At 41.1% G+C, this 21,133-nt stretch overlaps 1 long non-coding RNA gene across 1 annotated transcript; it reads left to right on the top strand.

The window, feature by feature from the left end:
- The first annotated feature begins 959 nt into the window (after nt 1-959).
- On the top strand, nt 960-19,459 carry LOC126266737 (uncharacterized). The gene is made up of 2 exons (XR_007548911.1): nt 960-1,116; nt 18,772-19,459. It is a non-coding gene; the product is annotated as an uncharacterized LOC126266737 (long non-coding RNA).
- The last annotated feature ends 1,674 nt before the right edge of the window (nt 19,460-21,133 follow it).

The following is a 21,133-nucleotide window of genomic DNA, read 5'->3' as shown; positions in this document are numbered from 1 at the left end:
TCTCTGTATTAAACTCTTCCATTAAATTGTAGATTCACTGCAGCTGAAGCAATTAGTACAGTGTCAAAGCAAAACGACCATGTTTGAGACTTGTATTATTACGTATTTATTCTTCGTTTTCCCAGTTGGTGGCTCTGAAGACTACCTCCAGGCTTTGGTGGTACAGAATCCCCTCGCCTAACTCGTCTTTCGATTCGAAATTTCCTACTGTCCTCGCCAGTCTAATGGTAGCTATAGAATATTAAGCATACAAATTGCACATATCAAATACGTAATAAAGAGATAATAGGAAAACAGTCGCTCATATCAGAGTAGAGGACAGGTTAATTTGGTGCCGTACAGGTCAGTACAGGGGCAACAGTGGAGCGACTGGAGGAGTTTGTGAAACGTGTAATAGACTACAGTGAAATTATATCGATAGGAAGCAATGGTCTAGTCAAAAAAATGAATCGCCGTACACTGATACTTGAAAGAAATATGGTCCAATTGCATTTATACATCCAGATAATGACTTTTATAACACAGAAAGATGTATGCCATTATTCCGTCATTTACATATTGGCATTGTTAATTTATTTCTGATACTAGACACTAGAGAATTCTATCCCTTGCAATAGTCTCATTGTTAACTGCCTCGGATTTTGTGTCCTGATCATCTTTCTGAGCGAAATACTTCATTTCAAAACAATGTACAGAAATTATGAATGATATTTTTGTGGAAGATGAAGGTCAGCTACGTAAAAGCTAAACAAAGGCCTTACATTTTTAAGATAATAATGGAAATTCAGATGAAAACAAGTTTCGGTAAAATAACAAACAGTAGGAAGTGTTATCGTATCTAGTTCGCGGTCACGCGCTGAGTGTACGGAAAATATTCTGAGTAAACAGTAAACAACCGCGTTCCAACGCAGGACAAGGTGAGGGGCATATTTTAAAGCCGCCACTCAGCAACGAGAAAATTTTCCTCCATTGATAACTGTCGGATCTGAGTCATTAACTTCGAAGCTGTTTTAAAAATGACGTCGTAACTATTCTCGAGTCAGTACAAAAGACGACCGGTTTCGTTTTGCTCTTCACTTCTCCCGAAGACTCGAAAGGAACGTTTCCGCTAAAGTGGTAAGTTTCGTTCCAAATATGAACAGTTCATATTTTTTCCCATAAGTCTGCATGTTGTCTCATCCATTAAAACACACCGAAATTAATAACAATTAACATATTGTATTTAATCGTTCTCCGAAAGCCTCAGAACTTCCCACTGAAAGCACTCTGCGTGACGCAAAGCTATGGAATCGAGAGTTCTAACAGTCATGCATTTTTTTTTTTTTTTTTTGCACAATGAGTCAATGAAGTGAAGTACGCCGGAAAGTACGATTACTTCAGGAAAGTTGTGATATCCCATGAGGAATATTTCACTTTTACATCTAAACACATTCTCCATACGCCACCAAGATGTGTCCAAGGTGGAACCATTTCCTTTCTTGTTTTGCTCGTAAATTAAGTGGCGGAAAAAGACTCTTCATATGCTACCACGAGGGGCTTATTTATCTTGTCTTCACGGTCATTACGTGATAAAAGATTCGGTTCTCTAAACTTCCTCAATAGCGTTTCGCATAAGCAAATCTTCTTCTCTCCAGCGATTACCATTTGAATTCACATAGCAGTACCATAACATTTGTTGATAACAATATGGCGTTTTTCCGATATTTTGATTATCCAAGCTAGTTCTTAAAAATTTTATTTTGATTTCTTTTTTCTTAGTTGTTGTTGTTGTTGTTGTCTTCAGTCCTGAGACTGGTTTGATGCAGCTCTCCATGCTACTCTATCCTGTGCAAGCATCTTCATCTCCCAGTACATACTGCAACCTACATCCTTCTGAATCTGCTTAGTGTACTCATCTCTCGGTCTCCCTCTACGATTTTTACCCTCCACGCTGCCCTCCAATGCTAAATTTGTGATCCCTTGATGAATCAAAACATGTCCTACCAACCGATCCCTTCTTCTAGTCAAGTTGTGCCACAAACTTCTCTTCTCCCCAATCCTATTCAATACCTCCTCATTAGTTACGTGCTCTATCCACCTTATCTTCAGTATTCTTCTGTAGCACCACATTTCGAAAGCTTCTATTCTCTTCTTGTCCAAACTAGTTATCGTCCATGTTTCACTTCCATACATGGCTACACTCCAAACAAATACTTTCAGAAACGACTTCCTGATACATAAATCTATATTCGATGTTAACAAATTTCTCTTCTTCAGAAACACTTTCCTTGCCATTGCCAGTCTACATTTTATATCCTCTCTACTTCGACCATCATCAGTTATTTTACTTCCTAAATAGCAAAACTCCTTTACTACTTTAAGTGTCTCATTTCCTAATCTAATTCCCTCAGCATCACCCGATTTAATTTGACTACATTCCATTATCCTCGTTTTGCTTTTGTTAATGTTCATCTTATATCCTCCTTTTAAGACACTGTCCATTCCGTTCAACTGCTCTTCCAAGTCCTTCGCCGTCTCTGACAGAATTACAATGTCATCGGCGAAGGTTTTTACTTCGTCTCCATGAATTTTAATACCTACTCCAAATTTTTCTTTTGTTTCCTTTACTGCTTGCTCAATATACAGATTGAATAACACCGGGGAGAGGCTACAACCCTGTCTCACTCCTCTCCCAACCACTGCTTCCCTTTCATGCCCCTCGACTCTTATGACTGCCATCTGGTTTCTGTACAAATTATAAATAGCCTTTCGCTCCCTGTATTTTACCCCTGCCACCTTTAGAATTTTAAAAAGAGTATTCCAGTCAACATTGTCAAAAGCTTTCTCTAAGTCTACAAATGCTAGAAACGTAGGTTTGCCTTTTCTTAATCTTTCTTCTAAGATAAGTCGTAAGGTCAGTATTGCCTCACGTGTTCCAACATTTCGACGGAATCCAAACTGATCCTCCCCGAGGTCCGCATCTACCAGTTTTTCCATTCGTCTGTAAAGAATTCGCGTTAGTATTTTGCAGCCGTGGCTTATTAAACTGATAGTTCGGTAATTTTCACATCTGTCAGCACCTGCTTTCTTTGGGATTGGAATTATTATATTCTTCTTGAAGTCTAAGGGTATTTCGCCTGTCTCATATATCTTGCTCACCAGCTGGTAGAGTTTTGTCAGGACTGGTTGCCCCAAGGCCGTCAGTAGTTCTAATGGAATGTTGTCTACTCCGGGGGCCTTGTTTCGACTGAGGTCTTTCAGTGCTCTGTCAAACTCTTCACGCAGTATCGTATCTCCCATTTCGTCTTCATCTACATCCTCTTCCATTTCCATAATATTGTCCTCAAGTACATCGCCCTTGTATAAACCTTCTATATACTCCTTCCACCTTTCTGCCTTCCCTTCTTTGCTTAGAACTGGGCTGCCATCTGAGCTCTTGATATTCATAAACGTGGTTCTCTTCTCTCCAAAGGTCTGTTTAATTTTCCTGTAGGCAGTATCTATCTTACCCCTAGTGAGATAAGCTTCTACATCCTTACATTTGTCCTCTAGCCATCCCTGTTTAGCAATTTTGCACTTCCTGTCGATCTCATTTTTGAGACGTTTGTATTCCTTTTTGCCTGGTTCATTTACTGCATTTTTATATTTTCTCCTTTCATCAATTAAATTCAATATTTCTTCTGTTACCCAAGGATTTCTAGCAGCCCTCGTCTTTGTACCTACTTTATCCTCTGCTGCCTTCACTACTACATCCCTCAGAGCTACCCATTCTTCTTCTACTGTATTTTTTCCCCTATTCCTGTCAATTGTTCCCTTATGCTCTCCCTGAAACTCTGTACAACCTCTGGTTCTTTCAGTTTATCCAGGTCTCATCTCCTTAATTTCCCACATTTTTGCAGTTTCTTCAGTTTTAATCTACAGGTCATAACCAATAGATTGTGGTCAGAGTCCACATCTGCCCCTGGAAATGTCTTACAACTTAAAACCTGGTTCCTAAATCTCTGTCTTACCATTATATAATCTATCTGATACCTTTTAGTATCTCCAGGGTGCTTCCACGTATACAACCTTCTTTCATGATTCTTAAACCAAGTGTTAGCTATGATTAAGTTGTGCTCTGTGCAAAATTCTACTAGGCGGCTTCCTCTTTCATTTCTTAGCCCCAATCCATATTCACCTACTATGTTTCCTTCTCTCCCTTTTCCTACACTCGAATTCCAGTCACCCATTACTATTAAATTTTCGTCTCCCTTCACTATCTGAATAATTTCTTTTATTTCGTCGTACATTTTCTTAGTTATGATTTCAGAATTGAAGTCATGGCTGAATAAAACAACTTTTCCTTATTTTTTAAAATAATTTTGATAATATTCAAAATAAAGAAGTTGTTGCATCATCGTACCAGGGTTCTAAAAGTGTTCCGTCAAACTAGTAATTCTTCTTCACTGTCACTAAGGATAGCGACATCATCAGCGAATCTTATCATTTATACGGTTCCATCCTGAACTTTGATTTCATTCTTGAACGTTTCCTTCATTTGCGTCGACAACTAGATTGAACAGCAGAGTTAAAAGTCTACTTAGTTCCATCCCAATCAGAACACTTCGTTCATGGTCTTCCATTATTTTTATTCCGTCTTTGTTTTTGTCGTTATTGTATATTATTTGTCTTTCGCCAGAGCTTACTCCTACTTTTCTCAGAATTTCGAGCATCTTGCAACAATTTTATATTGTAAAACCAATTTTTCTGGTCGAAAAATCCTATGAGCGTGTCTTGCTTTGATTTCGCTATCACTCGCAACTTAAGAACGGCCTCTCTGGTGCGCTTACCTGTCCGAACTGCAAAGTTATCGTCATTTAGCAGATACTCAGTTTTCTTTTCCATTCTTCTGAATACTGTTCTTGTCAACAACACGTATGCTGATTATGTGATACTTCTATCAGGTAACTGCTCTTTCTGTATTCGGGATTATGTGGCTCATATTTTTCCAAAAGTCTAATGATACGTCTCCAGCCTCCTGGAATCCGCACACCAGCTTAAATAGCCGTTCACTTGGCAGTTCCACAATGATTTCAGAAAACCAGGAGAAATATTAAACTTCCTGGCAGATTAAAACTGTGTGCTGGACCGAGACTCGAACTCGGGACCTTTGCCTTTCCTGGGCAAGGGCTCTACCCACTGGGCTACTCAAGCACGAAAATTGCAATTCATACGTTCAACTGTCGTACAGATGCAATAATGGATACAAAAATAGGTGAGGACATAACTGGGTGACAGCACAGATCGCTCGATAGAGATCCCGGGACAAGATACCCGTTAGACATAGATTCTCTACTAAATATGCTGACTAACTGGCCCTCTTTTAGCATTAGTTTAGCTCTGGCCTTCGGAATATCGGACCGTGCCACTTGAGAGGAAGAAGGTGCAGGTTCTTCCAGACTGTAAGGAAGGTACTAACAATAATGCGCAAAACAATAGACCCATCTCACTGACGCCAATTTCTTGAATTATGGAACGTTAACTGTACTCACACATTTCACTTTCAAAGGCTGAATAACTCCCATATGGGAATCAACGCAGTTTCTGCGAGTACCAAATCGTGCAAATCGGCTTTATCTGTTGGATCATAAGATTCAGAATTGAAACGAAAATACACTGTCGCTTGAGTTCAGGACGCCTTCGACACAGTTCCGCACCGTCGCATGTGTATACGGAATATCCGAAAACAAGTGCGATTGGGTTACATTCCTTTCAAACGGAACGTATTAGGAAGGCACGGCCAGGGGAGAGGTAGCATCGGGCGTACGTCAAGGGCTCGTGCCTTTGTCCTGGATACAGATGTACGGATGGAGAACGTCTGTAGTCCTATGACATTATTCTAAGACGACGCATTTATGTACTGTAGTGCCCAAAAGAATCCGAACGACCTGAATTGCATTTCGCCTGATTCGCATGCAACCCACATAACGCAACTCTGTAGCTGCTCCTCTACTCGACTATTGAAAATGGTTCCAACAAGCCACCACTAGAAAACACTGCTCTGTATCGCAACAATAACTCAAGATGTAAAGTTATACCACGATACTAGAAACACCTTATCACAGACAAGACTGTCCTTGAGGCTTGTAAGCTCACATTTATTGCAATAAATGACATACGTGAAATGTTACCACTCTCAGTATTACGTCAGATAGGTAATGCACGTAGTAAGTTCGTCGCATTCCAGATTTCCTCTTCAAAGTAACATATCGTGCTTGTTATTTAACACAAACCGCCATTAAAAATTCAGGTTATTCACAAGGAGGTAGTTGAGATTATGTATGAACTTCAAATGGCACGACGAACCGTCTCATTCTGCATATGGATTGAAACCCAGGTCATGCAGACTAAGGTTTCGTGACTGACGGAAACTAACAATCATTCCTGACTAGGCATGCAGAGAGTGATATACCTCGAGTTTAGACAGTATCATTTAGCAAATATAAACTTTAAATTACATAACGTAGACATTTTTAATGGGCGGGTATTCCTACCCAACATCTATTGTCCCTGTTAACGAACTATTAGAAATGTCAAATATTGCTTATTCACAAGTAACTTACTTCAAAAGCCATGAGGTAAAGCTTTGTGTTGGACAGGAATTCGTACCCAGAACCTAATCGAATTGTTATCGAAGAACAATCAACTGTGACATACCCGGTTTTCTCGGCAGTAGGTAGAAGTTTTAACTGAACTCCAACCCGGCACCTATTGCTGTTATATTCTAGAGAAAACGAACGTTAAATATGGGTTTGTTACACCATCAGCGATATGTCAGCATGTTTGACCTAGAAATAATATCACGAAGAGTTCAGTGTTCACTGCGAATCGAACCCCAGACATATCGTTGTTGACTACAAACAAAGAGACGACAGAAACCTAATTTTTCTCCGCCAGCAGCTCGGAATAACATCCTTGAACTTTCAGTTATCTCTCAAATAGTTCTGTGTCCCACTGGGAGTCAAAAACGACAGATTTATGTTAGTGTTGACAGCGAATGAAAGTGCATTAAAAATCAAAATTATTATCCATCAGCAGATAAGTGTTCTCATGCTAGAGCTTGATAATACATAATGAAAACTTTAGTGCCGGGCCAGGATTCGAACCCATTCATGCGCAATACGTGGAGATGTTGAGTAATCTGCAGTTTTGAACACATAACAAATAGTAGTCGAGCTGTAATGTCACGAAGGGATCAAATTCCGCGTTTTGGGCGGTCTGAGTTGCATTCCAAGTTCAGAACCAATTTCATCGACATACAGAAGCTCAAATAAAAGATGGAATTAGTGTCCTGTGACCCTACATAGCGTTTGTTTCGTCGCTAGAAATAAATAACTACTATAAGAAAGGTTAATGGTGACAGAGTTCCCGCATTTCGCCACTCTTGACTTTATTGTGGTTCAACCTAACGTCTACTTCAGACCACAATGCCGTTATACCTTATTCACTTGACGTTGCCAGAAAAGACTAGAATATGTCTCTTCCTATTAACAATCATCAGTATAAGTTGGAATCGAACACAGACCATCAGCATAGGAAACTATCAACAATCCAACACACCACCAAACCCTCTTGTGTGTGACACATTTTTCTATCATAACACCGTTGCGGCACACTTGATGAGAATTCTGACACACAGGCTCCCTGTAGTGGCTTGCAGCATGTTCAGTACGTTCATTTACTTGGTTGACCGAATCGCCATGAACTAGCTGCCTCGGATACCCAGTGCATACATTCGACTCTGTCTTGCAATTGCCGGAATAAAATCATGTAACTGCCACCTACACAGAACTGCCAACAGTGTAGGATGCAGAAATTTAAATAGGAAGCGTTCCTTTCCATTTGAGCTACTCTATTGGGCTATCTGTTTATTGAAAACGTCGCGCAGTGGAAAAGAAAAGCTGTAACTGTCTGTCTCTCAGAATTCTTGTTCCGGCCATACGCATTATCTCACAGCACTGTGGAATTCGGAAGTTCTGGAGGACCTGTTATTGACTTCTAAAGCTGCTGTAGCTACATGATAGGTAGTAGCGTTACGGTAAGCATCGCGCACCCTAGATCAGATTTACGAGTTCTATTACATTCGCTGCCACATTTTTTTAAACGCCATACTGCTGTCTGCATAAGTTACCAACTTAATGGAACTTTGAACATAATTCCCTTCAATTCTCAACCCAAAATAGCCGCATGTGGAAAAAGGGCAAATTTCTGTGACATTTTGTTCTTTTCAGGTTTAATAGACGACCAGGCAGCAGATGCGTCTCGAAGCTTTTGTATTACGTACGGGGAGAGCGCATCGTGCCAAAATAGAAAAGTGTTTTCTACATTAGCTGTCTTCTGGTAGTGGCATTTTATTTTTCTTGAAACCTCGTGTAACAGCTTTAACTCAGAACAAGTTTTCTACATGGATGACAATGTGCGTTGTCAGACTGTTATAGATAACATCAGAGAATTCGCATATATCATTGATGATTAATTTCACTCCCACGTTTGGTATTGTTTCAAAAATATGTAAGAAACCTTACGAAAATTGTGCACTGTATTACAAGAAATGAAATAAAACTACCCACGATAACCATACGACGAAAGTCTCTTTTAAATAAAACTGAGTATCTGTAAACAAACGTGCCTCTATCGGCACGAATTAGCAAAATACTACTGACTTAGACTTCGGTTAGGTCTGTGTTTAATTGGTATGCTGTGTCATACTCAACAATTATGCAAATGTGGCATTTCATAAATACAGTTATGTCTTCTTAGAAACCCAAAATGTGCTTGTCAGCAGCGGAAATAGGCGTTGCCTGTTGTGCAGCATTGTAAGTTTTTCACCATTGTATTATGAGCTGAAAATATTTTCTTTCTATTTCCTTATCGATGTTTGATCTGACTGCTTGTAGCTCTTTCGCAGAAGGGATAAAAACGTTACAGTCAGCGAGACAGGAACCGCGAACCATATCAGACGCTTTTTACAGCTCAATATGTCACCACACAGCTAGCAAAGAGGTTCGAGTCCTCTCTCTGGCAGGAGTGTCTGTGTCGTCAGTGTAAGTTAGTTTAAGTAGTGTGTAAGCCTAGCGACTGATGGCCTCAGCAGTTTGTCCCATAGGAAATTACCACAAATGTCCAAAATGTCCATTCATAGTAGTGATTTCCTCTTACGAGACGAATATGTGCCAGAACTCGTAAACCGCTATTTGAAGGACGAGATTAGTAGCGATTTCGAAGTGCAACGGCTTTCCTGGGCTGAAAACCGTAAATTTACAACCTTTTATTACACCTCAAGCGATTATAAGTCAAATTATTCAATGGAAATGACAGGAAATATCAAGTGAACTTTGAGGCTTAATTCCTTGCACACCAGGAAGTAACTCGTCGATCACAGAGTTGCCAAACATACCTTGCCTTGTTGCCAAATATCAGTTACAGTACCAGCGGGAAGAAGACGAACCGATGTGATGCTACGGCGGTCTGGGAAGTGACCATAGCTGGCGTCTCAAAGACACGGCTGCTACGGCCTGGAATACGTAATGCGTCTGATTCGCATTTCTGTAACTAGGTTTAGGGACTGGAGTGTAGTTACTAATAATACTCAGAACTGACTGCAAACAAAGCATCATAAATCAGTACCTCTCATAGTTGTTTTTATATTTCTTTCGTAACAGTACTCAAAACTAAGAAACCCATTCACCGACGTCTTCGTGCCTCGTCGATTTCAGGTATGTCATTTATTGCAATAAATGTGAGCTCACAAGCCTTAAGGACAGTCTTATCTGTGATAAGGTGTTCCCTGATATTTGTAGTATCGTGGTATAACTTTACATCTTAAGTTATTGCGATACAGAGCAGTGTTTTATAGTGGTGACTTGTAACCATTTTCAATAGCAAACGACTGTACCAAGGAGTGAGTAGAGGACCTGCTACAGAGCTGCGTTATGTGGTTTGCATGCGAATCAGGCGAAATGCAATTCAGGTCGTTCGGGTACTTTTGAGCATGAGTGTACATGGAGGTGACATCCTTACAAACGTATTACAAAGTCGCAGTCGTCTTTCGATAGAGGGAGTGCTTATTTCAATTACATCTGTTTGTGAGTTATTGCTACAGCCAAACACTTGTACATGATCATCGCCAGGTGCAAAGATAGGAAGCATTATTGAAGTAATATAATGCTCGTGAATAGACGAAATGATCCAACTTAGTTTGACTGGGATGTCGGAAATCAGTTACTGCAGTTGTAAATTCCAGGCCTCTAAAGGTAAATATCCAGGATAATTTAAGATATACAACCACATAAATGTAGGCGTGGTGAATACCCATGGCAGATCAGCGTTACTGGAAGAACACTAAAGCAAGTAAGTAGGCGGTTAGGAAATACTCGTTCGGCCATTTCTTGACTACTGTTCGACCGTCTAGGACCGTAAGCTGGATTAAGAAAGGAAATGGATTCAAAGAAGAGCTGGAAGCTTCAAATGTCTGTTGAGAGTGTCACAGAGATGGTCAACCAGCAATGGTGCGAAACGCTACGAGACTTACTCACCAAATTCTGAAATCCTATGTTCCATAACGAGCCACGATACATACTATTTCTTCCGACTTATCTCTAGTGTACTGACCACTCAACAGTTACGGAAATTCTGGCTCATACTTGAAGAAACAGAGGGTCTTTGTTTCCACGTATAATCTGTAGACAGAACAGATAGGAGCGGAAAATGGTACTCGTATATAATATGTCCTCTGCACTCAAGGTACGGTCACTTGTGGAGTTGTACATGACGACATTCTCAGCACCAGACTCATTTATGATTAAATGGAAGATTTTAACCCGTACTGGAGAATCTTTCGCCAAGATCTGTCGAATGCCAACATATTTTCTCTAATATTTTCCCCTTTTCTCTCTTCAAGTGAATGTACAACGAACAAATTGGTTCTAAGAATTTCCGAATGGTACAGTAAAAGTAATTTGCCACCCTTAATTGCCTTAGTGCGTATGCATTTATGTACAACGTGACGACAAGTGTTTTATATGTGACGAAAGTTTTTTAACATTTGAATTAAATGTTTTCAATTCGTCTTTTTAAGTAGAGCGTAAGTGACTATCAGTTACAAAAAAAAATGGCTCTGAGCACTATGGGACCTAACTGCTCAGTCCCCTAGAACTTAGAACTACTTAAACCTAACTAACCTAAGGACATAAAACACATCCATGCCCGAGGCAGGATTCGAACCTGTGACCGTGGCGGTCGCGCGGTTCCAGACTGTAGCGCCTAGAACCGCTTTTTTTTAAGCTCGTTTTGTTCGCTTGTGTTCGTTTAATCTGCTAGGGGTGGACGTCGTAAGACATCCGGTTAGGTTCGTTGTTGATCGATTTACTCAGTTTCTTTTATTACAGAGGGAAGCTAACCCTCTGACCGAACACGCTGAGCTACCGTGCCGGCGTCGGCCACTGCGGCCGGCCTATCAGTTACAAGAAACACGTATACTACCTACTCTTCTTCATAAACTTACTGAGTTCGTTGAACAGGGTCACTTTAATACAGTGCATCCCAGTTTGTCTGAGGCCATATAATGGAACTGGATAGTACCCACCTCCCAGCCTCTGCCCACCCCACCATCACAACTTCAGCGCCTTAGCAAACGTTAAAATGAAAAATAATTTCCTTTCAAAACTTCAAATTTCAAAATGACAAAACGTAAATTATTATTTAATTTTTGTAAGTGCTTTAACTAACCACGAACAAATTAGTCAACGTGTTTTACTAAGTCACGAACTAATGAGTCAGTTGGATGATGTGTACTGCTCGGTGCTAGCAATCTTTCCTTACAGAGTGATGAAGCAATTTTCAGTGCACCTCAGGTGCTATGCACAACTTCCTCTCAGAATAGAAAGCTAACTGTCTACATTCGAACTAAACCCTTGTTACGAAACGTCCTCCTCTTGGTGAGATTTTCTTCATCCATGCCTCACACAGCTTCGTACTTCGCAGTATTAAATGAAAAACTGAGCCAGTCAAGGTGGTATCCCACGTACTCGGAGACTTAGGATGGTACATGATCAAAGCTGAATTAATGTTGCGATTCACTTCCTTGGAAAGTGATGCCTAATATCTAGGAATGCCTAGGAATAATATGGCGTGATGGTTAAGTGCTTAACAGAGTTACATATGCAGAAATGTTTAAACTGTTCGGAAACAAGGAGGGTTATCGCTAACTACAACCTTAGGGGGTCCAAATAAGATGAAGATATTGTTCAGATATGCAACGATAATGGCTGCCGTGACTCACGACTGGGGATTAACCATACAAATCTGGAAAACTCATCAACAACCAACATAAAATATCTGTTCCCCTTCTTGGTACGAGAAAGAAACCCTAAGCAATAGAAAAAGAGTTTGTCCATGGGGTTCTCCTCGCGCTCGGATTGTAACAACCCCTTCGGCGAACTGTTACTGGGTTTAAGCTTCTTACAGGCTTCACACCCATCCAGTAATCGCCTGATATCCTTACACAATTTGGGCCAAGTACGGCGAGACTTAACCTTTTCCATGGTTTTATGGAGGCCCAGATATCCTCCCACAAGAGAATTATGAAAATAATGGAAAACGGGAACCATCAGCCATGACTTCGTTAACGTGTTTACGCAGTATGCCATTCCTGATGGAGTGGTAGCTAACGTCACCAGCGGATGAGTTGCTGTCTTAATGGATACCATAACGGATCTCGATTGTATTTGGTTTTACGGTCAAAAAATAATTGGGTAACTTCAATTACAATGATACAGCTTGGTGAGACTCACTAACGCCCTTCCCCCTGAAACATATGACAGAGGGCGTCGGCGACTTGGTTGTCAGATTTCTTAATGTGGAATGCGGAGATGCGGACCACCCACTTGGCACTCCTACCAGTTTTCCTGGGTTGAGCCAACACCAAACTTAGGGCCTGATTGTCCGTCTCGAGATCAAACTCCCAATGCACAAGATAGAACTGAAACTTCTGTAAGGCGAAAATCACAGCTAGCGCCTCGCACTCATAAACGAAGTAATTCATCTCTGGACCAGACAACCTTCTAGATACGAAAGCTAATGGGCATCTTATATCTAGATTCTCCTGGAACAACACTGCAGCAATACCGACACTGGAGGCGTTATTTGAATGATAAATATTTTTCCGAAATCCGACACGGCTAAGACTGGCGGATTCGTGATAACGGTCTTGATAGCTTCAAAAGCCTCTTGTTGGCTTTCACCCTGGAAAAATTTCTCCTCCTTCCTACGTAATTTATTCAGGGAGCGGCTGTCTAGGCAATATCAGGAATAAACCGGCGAAAATAATTTGCCACCTCAGTGGCTACCTCCTACATATTTCGAAGCTGAGGAATTTTTTTCAACACCATAGATCATTCCTTGTCTGTCATAATGCTGACCCCAGAAATTAAATGGCTCAGAAAGAACGTCAGTTTCCTAACAGGTGTAATCTTGGTCGGCTTGACGGTCAACCCCAAATCACGAAACTTGGAGATGATTTCCCGAAGATGGGAAATACGATCCTCAAACGACTGACTATAAATAACACAATCAAAGTAATTAAAGACACAAGAAAACTTCAAGTTGCTCAGAATATGATCTAACAAACGAGACAAAACCGGCTCCCCACTGGACAAGCCGAACGGCACCTTGTTAAACTCATAAACTGCAGTGCAGAACACGGTGACATGTTTCGACTCCTCGGTAAGTGGAATCAGATAATAAGCTTGGCTGAGATCAAGCTCCGTGAACCACTTAGCCCCAAAAATCCAGGTAAAGCCGTTGTGAAGATCCGACAAGGGAAGAGATTGTAACATAACGTTTTTAAAGGAGTCTATAATCAGCCACTAGCCTGTAGTTCTGACCCTAAGATTTAGGAGCGAGAAAAATCGATGACACGTAGGGAGACGTAGACGGCCTAATGATCCCCTCCTTTAACATACTCGCCAATTTCTGTCTCTAGATTTTAATTTTGGGGGGCGAGAGGCGATAAGGAGACTGTAACACCGGAATATCGTCAGCCAGGTGTATGTCGTACAGTACAGTATGACGTTAGTGACCCCCTACTCTTTAGAAAAAACGTCGGGAAACTCCACAGACAAATTCAACAATTGCCCTGCCTGATCCAGTTCAAGATGGGCCACATCAAATTCAGTGGAGTTAGAATTTACCAAATCCCCCACAATCGGGCAATGGCAAGAGCAAAAGGCTTTGTTGTCAGTAATCGAAAACCTAGAAGAGAATGTGCATCTCACAAAGTCGAGAACTAATACCCGAATAACAAATTGAGCACCAGATCTTTAACAAGCAAGAGGGTAATGGGCCGTCAGTAATTACAAATGGACAAACTACAGCGCACCTTACCGACCAGAGGCAACACTTGCCCATTGGCCACACAGCATCTCTGAGGGTAGCGTCGCACAGAAGATAATTTGAAAACATACCCAAACTCAAAATACCAATTATAATTCACCAAGGACACAGAGCTACCAGAATACAACCGCGTGCACATTTTCTTGTCCTAGATAAAAGGGAGGGCAGATCCGGAGGGAGTTCGAACGCGCGCCCAACACTGCGCGTGCCTAAGTCGGAAACAATCCTCTTCATCACCTGGCATTATGTGCTAATAGTAAGAGCTCATGCTATGGGGCACTCGCGCACCAAGTGATCGCGGGTGCCACACTCAGCCCCATTAATTCTCGAGATGGGTGGACGAGTTTCCAAGTGCCTCTCATGCTTCCTCTCCTTATCGGCAAATTACAATGATTCAATGGAATCAACCAACGTTCGCAATTCCCGTAAGCTAGTGGGGCTGGAAAAAAAGACCAAGTGTGACCCATCCTTGGGACGCATGTCCTCCAAAATATTTGTTGCAGTATTGAGTTCCGAAGCCAAGGTAGCTTGGCGCACTCGCTCGACATACTGGCTCAGTGGTTGAAATGATACCAACATCTGCCAGCAATATTTGCGTTCAAGCTCGTTTCGCGTCCAAGGCGAGGTTTCCTATCAACATTCAGTCCCTATAGTCGTCCTATTGACCCAACCGGTTTCAGGACTTCAGATATAAAATCACGCAGAGTACCTTTTTCCAAGGGGTAAAGTAATGCTCATATCATATGGTGAGAGTCCTCAAGGCATCTGCATGAAATTCATATCGCACCAGCAGCCACAAAAACTGCTGGACACTGCCCAAGGTTTCGAGCGAAAGCTCTGAAATACTATTGAGCAGGCACATAGTTGGGTTGATTAGTCTAGAGACATGATTGGTCAGAGGGCTATCTAGACATTTGGCCCAGTCACCTGATCAAAGAATTGATTTGTGGGGGTAGCTGCTGAACTTGGTCTCGCTTCCTGACTTTCCAAGCTAAAGGACGCTGCTTGGACCTGCAAATCCCGTGCTCGATCACTCAAATGCCACACCCTGGTAACTTTAGGCTGGCTAAGTTGCAAGGAGGTAATATCCTTCTCACGGTTCCCCAAATGTGCTATGTGGGTCTGAATTATACTAGTTGGCTAACAGTAAGTTGACTGTCCTGCAGAAAGGACCAGTTCCAACGTCATCCAACGCAACGGAAATACTATCGAAACGCCTACATCCCCAATGGTGCTGGCCGAAACGAAAAGTGGGTAGCCCAGCTACGCATGCAACCTGGCTGCCAAACTCTGGAACAATTCCCTCGACTCTAAGCTCCCGAATTCTAATTTCATACTGCACGATCTCCTTCTTTAGATGCCTGATTCCAGGGCAGCCCCATACATCCATAACAAGCTAGCTCCCTGTGAACAAAGGTATACATTAATACAGTGTTAGAAAGACAGAAATCTATCTTTACACACTGAGGAAACGATCACAGTAAATGGGTAATGGCCAGCGAGGAAAAAAGTGGGAAAATATAAAAGTCCCCCTTCAATCAGAAAGCAACCACACTCTGTGAACACCAGTTGGAACCTACAATTATGGATAAATGGATATAAGGCAAAATGTTGGGGTCTATCTTGTGTCATTTCCTGATACTACATTAATGGCTTAAATACAACTGAAATGGGTAGACCTTTGACAATGACAATTTCAGTTAACTGTAACACAAATTAAAATATGAGATCTTAATAATACCGCAGTGAAATAGGTAGGCTTCAGTTAATAAGAATTTCATCTAACCCAGCTAATGAAATATCTCTTAAATCGATTAGAAGGGAACACAGGCCTTCAGAAATAACAGTTTCGGTTAACTAAAATTACCAAACAGAAAAGAGGCAGGCATTAAATAATAACTGCTTCAGTCATTTTATGAATTCAAAAAATTTTTTTCTAAAATAAACAATATTCCTACGCTTAAGATGGATAAATAAAAGATACTAAACATTTACGAAATTAACAAAATTTTGGAAAATCGAATTACAAGCCATAAACATATTTTTATGAAGAATGAAAACAGAAGATAAGAAAGATGATAGTGGAAAAATGTCCCTCCACCAAGTGTGCCTGACGGTGAGTGTCTTGGAATTGTCCGTCAAGCCACCGACCGCCAATCACAGCTTTTCATCTTATCTATCATCTATTCTTGATTTCCTATTAACTAAACCTGAACCTCAACTCATTTATTTACTTATTTTAGGCTCTTGTGTTGCTTATTTAATGTATTCCTTCATTTTCATTTACGGTCATGTCGGGATCAATGCCATCACTTGATTCTATGTCGGAAACAGTGCTGTTTTCGAATCTATGGGTTTCATCCTGTGTATACTTATAGACTCGTTGTCTAGGTCGGACATAAGCTCTATACATCGCTTTGGATATATCGTCAATGAGTGTGTTTAACATGGTCCATTGGTCATCGTCTCTGAGCACTCCGTGTAGGGTGTCTTGAATATTATTGTGGTTTAAATGTATTGTGTGTCTGATGTTGGTATATCGTCCGCAGAAAAAAGCGATGTGTTCTGAAGAGCCATCTTCCCCACATATGCATGTTGGTGTCTGCCTGAGAGTCACGAGGTTTAAGTGCGTGGGATAAGGTCCGTGTCCTGTTAAGAAGTGTCCTAACCACGGCTGGGTTCGGTGTGTTTGAGTTTTAGTCGCTCCCTTACATCGGGTAAGAACTGGTGTAGCCCGCGGCCCTTATCACTTTTGTTTCACTCACGTTGCCAGGTACCCATCCTCCAATATTTTAGTATTCGTTTTGTGTCAATTGGTGTTCCAGTGATCTTTCGAATCTGGCCGTGCCTACCCACTTTAAGCCAGCTTATAGCAGCTATATATCAAATAGTAATGTTTATCGGATAGATTCTGAGCACCACATAGAATGATTCCACTGAGGTGGTGCTGAAAGCTCCCGATAGTCTATGAAAGCCGCTCCTCTGTCTTCATATGTCAAGGATCCAGTTTGTTGATAGGCTCAAACAGTGAGCCCATGTGCTGAAGCCGAGGTTAAGTATTGACTAGAAGAGAGCACAATGGAATGTCCGTGTAACTGACAAGGGAAGTTTAAATTGTACTGAATTTAGTGTTTTCAGTTTGTGTAGTATTTTTTCTGCTTTTTTTGACAATGCGCATGTGTTAACGGAAATTTTGATTTTCGTTGAAGTGACAGCTTGCTTAATGTTTGTGTCCCCTATTTTTACACTAGGGTTTCTCTGGTGTTTCTGTTGCACGAAAATCTTTGATTGCACAGATAGATTGGGATGATGTGCTACCAGCAAACGGTGCACTACCTCACTTCCTCATGGAGGTTCAAGGTTTCCTCGGTAATCGCTTCCCGCATTGGTCTGGAGAGACAATCGCATGGCCACATCGCTCCCCGTACTTGACACCACTTGATTTCCGTCTCTGAGGTTTTATTGAAGCCCTTGTGTATGTTCCTCCCCTACAAAACGTTTCTACCGACCTGAAAAATCGAATCTACGCTGTCGTTACCTAATTTACATCCGATTTGCTGCAACAACTGTGGGAAGAAACCCATTACCGGTGGGATGTTTGCAGCATCGGAAATGGCAGTCGCATCGAAACAGATAATACTCGATACTTTTATGTGAAACTTGAAGTTGTTTGCAACAACACGACACGTCTACCAATTTTGTATACTACATCAGCAACTTTCCATGTAATTCCAAAGTTGTAATAGTCCTTTTTGACTCACCCTGTATATCTTAGCGCATGTAGTACTTCCAATCACATTTCCAGAATTCTAATTTGCTGTGTTATCGAACGTTCTTCGCTTTTTAGAAATCAGAGTGCAAGCATTGTGTTTCAATGAAATAGAACCAAGAGGAAATTAACACTTGTCAAATGCGACGTGTCGACATTTTCGGTGTAACCACCTTACATTAGTCCAACATCAAAAACTGCAGTGAGCACACTAGACAGATCTTTAGCGCGAGTTGTTACATCCCACAGTGACGTGAGCCAAATCTGTTTCACTGCCGTATGGATGGATGTGGCCACACACATACCAAAACAGTTTGGCACCATCGACAGCCCAACTAGAATAATATCTCACTAACTAAGAAGCAACTCAAACCCACTCGCAAATGACGTAACAACCAAAACTGTCGATTAGTGTACTAAACATTTTCCGAATCTTGGTGATTTAACATTTCTTACTATTTTTACAAGGCCAATCTGACAACTGAGTATTACCCAAAGCTTACTTTACGTCTTAGGTAAGAGACTGTCACATGAGTGGACATATAAAACACTCATTGTTTATATAAAATATTCACAGTTTTTTTTCTTTTCAGAATGACTGTGTAATGAAGACAACGGAGTTACTTGTTGTGGCAACTGTCATTCTGTCGTTCGACAACGTTTGTGACACGGTACCAACAAGAAGGCAACAACAAGGGTCACTACAGCGTCATCATCAGGGTCAACAGCGCCCCCAGCGAGTGGCGCTCGCTCCGGGGTACGAGAAGTATCCTGACTTGACGACGTACGGGGACATGCCACCTTTCCTGCCTGTATACCCTGTGGTGCTGTATGATGGGTCCATTTACTATCCGTCTCCAATGGACTTGCAAGATCCTTATTACTACATGGGGCTGGGAGGATATGGACCCTGTCGCAGTGGCCAGAAGAAGCATGGTCACAACCATCAACCAAGACAATAGATAACCTTTCAACAACACGTGGACTGTCACAGCAAAACTGGCGTGTTAACATCAGTCACTCAGTTTCTTATTGACTCTGTTACAGCATTCTCAGCCCTGGGTTTACCAGTGTGCTGTGGAACTTCAACTAATCCAGTTAAAATGGAAAACTTAATTCATAGTGACATTTATTTAAATACTAATATTACATTTGTCTTGTATGTTACCAGTCTCATCATAACAAAATGTTCATAGAGAAGCTAATACCAGTAAACTGCAGAGCAAGAACAACTTACAAGCAGTAAGCCAATACAGCAAGACAAAGTACATGATACTTTAACTACACTTATATTAGAAAGCAATATCATACATATACGTTATTTCCAGATATGTAAGTCATCTCACATTTCACGGCCATAACAACTCCATAATACTAACAGGACACACATAGCTCGGAAACGAGCGTAGCTCTTATTCAAACATAGATTTTAGTGTGAACCTTTCACGTACTCCCAAACGTTCTACTTCCTCACATCTCTTTACTATAATTTCCTACAGACGGCTCCCAGAACTCTTATTTGAAAGCTTTCACTTAATATTAGTAACAGCATTACTAAAATCTGAAAGCAACAATAGTATTACTAAAATTCAAAAGTGTAATCTAATTCATTCATTAATAAATTTAAAAGGACATTAAATAGAACATAAGGTCCATTTAGATAAAAAGCAAACAGTTACGTAACTTGCAAACAGCGCACCACAGCATACGCACTACCTCCATAGGCAAACAACCACCATAACGTCTTTTCTGTTATGTGATTTCTATATTCCTTGGAAGGCCGCAAGGTAAAGACCAACTATACCGCGCATGAGTTTATGGCAAAACACAGTCACAACAAGCAATGAATTATGTCAGTTCAGAGCAGCAAATTCCCTTCCATACAGAATAACTCAAAGGCTCTGCCACATAACTGTACACTGACTTGGTCCATTCGTACTACAGAATAAGAAGCTGCTTCCATCTGCCACTTTCCACGAAACGAAACATACCGTTATGTCTGCGCTATACCGCCCTCCTTCCTATCTGAAGGCAGTGACACAAACTCTCCAATGACTTCACCCCAGTAATCACTGCAAATTTCAGCGTCAGTCATAGAACACCAAGTGTCGTAGCCCCACTTGTCACACACACGTCCCATTATGTTCTGGCCCACATATATGTTTTTTATGGCTCCGCAGTTCCCATGTAACAACCGTTTTGGCTGCCGACACGCAATCCATCCACCGTCACAAACCTGTTGTTGTTGTGGTCTTCAGTTAGAAGACTGCTCTATCCAATGCAAGCCTCTTTATCTGCGAGTAACTACTGCAATCTACATCCTTCTGAATATGCTTAGTGTATACACCTCTTGGTCTGCCTCTACACTCCACGCTTACCTCCCGTATTAAATTGGTGATCCCTTGATGCCTTAGAACACGTCCTACCAACCGATCCTTTCTTTTAGTCAAGTTGTGCCACAAATTCATCTTCTCCCCAATTCTATTCGATAGCTTCTCATTAATTATGTGATCTACCCATCTAATCTTCAGCATTTTTTGTAACACTACATTCTATTCTCTGCTTATCTAAACTGATTATCGTCGATATATCACGTCCATTGGCTACACTCCATACGAATAATTCCAGAAAATACTTTCTGAGACTTAAATATACACTCGATATTAACAAATTTCTCTTCCTCAGAAACACTTTCCTTGCCATCACCTATCTACATTTTATATCCTCTCAACATCCTATTATTTTGCTGCCGAAGTAGCGAAACTCGTCTACTGCTTTAAGTGTCTCATTTCCTAATCTAACTCCCTTAGCCTCGCCTGATTTAATTCGACCATATTCCATTATCCTCGTTTTGCAGACCTGTCGATAGGCAAAGATGTCCGATCCGGCGCATCTGTGAGCGCAGTTATTGGTTTGGTGTTCTACAGAGTTTGGTGTTTCGGGTCTTTTTCAAGT

The sequence above is a fragment of the Schistocerca gregaria genome, chromosome 4 (assembly GCF_023897955.1).
Source record: "Schistocerca gregaria isolate iqSchGreg1 chromosome 4, iqSchGreg1.2, whole genome shotgun sequence".
In the NCBI taxonomy this organism is placed as follows: domain Eukaryota; kingdom Metazoa; phylum Arthropoda; class Insecta; order Orthoptera; family Acrididae; genus Schistocerca; species Schistocerca gregaria.
The sequence above is the reverse complement of the archived record's forward strand: the minus strand, read 5'-3'. Positions and strand labels throughout refer to the sequence as shown.